At 35.0% G+C, this 1438-nt stretch overlaps 1 non-coding gene across 1 annotated transcript; it reads right to left on the reverse strand.

Moving 5' to 3' along the window:
• Nucleotides 1–693: 693 nt before the first annotated feature.
• LOC131814209 (U6 spliceosomal RNA) lies at nt 694–795 on the reverse strand. Its single transcript, XR_009347202.1, has one exon. It is a non-coding gene; the product is annotated as a U6 spliceosomal RNA (small nuclear RNA).
• Between the last annotated feature and the right edge of the window lie 643 nt (nt 796–1438).

A 1438-nucleotide genomic window follows, 5' to 3' on the forward strand; every position in this document is an offset into this window, starting at 1 on the left:
TTACACAGTTCAGGTAAAAGCAATGAGCAGTTTTGTCAGGAGAATTTAAGAGTGTGTTCCATGAGTCCTAGTGCTGTTTATATTATTGCTCAGTATGTAATATTAGGAAAAATTATGGACTGATGCAAGGGAACGTTCCCCGGCTACTAAGGTTGGGTGCAAAAGCAAAATAGTTTCTTAACTTCTCTTAAACTTCTGATAAGCTAAGTCTTTGAAATACCATTATCATCAGTTGTTAATGTTCACATGTGTTAGATTCTAAATTGTAGACATTGGAATAAACATTCTGTTTTGTAAATTCAAGAATCAAAGTTATCTTTTAGCCAAAACAGAAGCCCATTATCAGAGTGCCAATGGAGAGGGTCAGGTTTTTTTCAATAAAGCTTTCCAATCTGTTGAAGCTCTTCATTAAATATTTGACCCCAATTCTAATGTTCTGTACTGTTAACATGAAAGAATCCATGTTAGTCTGTAAATATCAGAGCAAATGTGACCAATTTACCCTTAACCATTATCACATCAAAACCTGGCCCTTGAGGTAGATGTGATTTTATTTAGTGTCTTATACTGCAGCTGTAAACAATATAATTGTTTAACCCCAAGTTGTTTAGACTGTTAAGTGGAATTATTTAGCTGTATCTGTTAAACTTGGAGAAACTTTGCTCAATACATGGACTTCTATTTTTTTTTTTTTTTAACATGGAATGCTTCATGAAATTTTGTGTCATGCTTGTGCTGGGGCCATGCCAGTCTTCTCCATATTGTTCCAATAATGTGCTGTGAAAGTGAACATCATGGACTTGTGTTTTAGTTCACCGGCTGTCGTGCTCTTCTCAGGGACAGGCCAACAGATCCAGTTTAGTTTGTTCCTGGTTTGAACAGAAAAGGAAGCCAAACAGGCATGCAGGTAACTCACCCGGTAGGCTTAGCAGGTTATTTAAATGTAAGTCAAGAAGAGGAGAGGTGAGCACACAGTTTTGTTTTCTGGTGTTTAGAACTGGACTTTGAACCTTCAGAAGCTTCCTTCAGAAGCTCTTTTTAATTATTTTGATGCTGACAGAAGCATTCTGGTACAAATTTTGAAGGCCCAAAGCATAAGTACAGGTCTATGTCAGGGAAACTGATAATTTCCATCTTCAAGAATTTATGAATTAAATAGACCCCCCATAGTGCAAACCTGTGTTCTCCTAATGTCCTGTGATCTCACACAGTTACCAGTAAAAAGTTTTTGCAACGGACCACAACGTATGTATATTAATTAACTATGGTGTATAGATACTATATAGATACATATAGTGCTAATACATGAGATATGTTATAAATACATAAGTTAAATTAAATAAATTAAAGATAAAGTAACTTTGCATTTTAAATGATATTAGTAATGATATCATCATGTATTTATTTGTTAATAAATCAAGGCGACACATAGCGTGCA

The sequence above is a fragment of the Mustela lutreola genome, chromosome 13, assembly GCF_030435805.1.
Source record: "Mustela lutreola isolate mMusLut2 chromosome 13, mMusLut2.pri, whole genome shotgun sequence".
Taxonomy (NCBI): Eukaryota; Metazoa; Chordata; class Mammalia; order Carnivora; family Mustelidae; genus Mustela; species Mustela lutreola.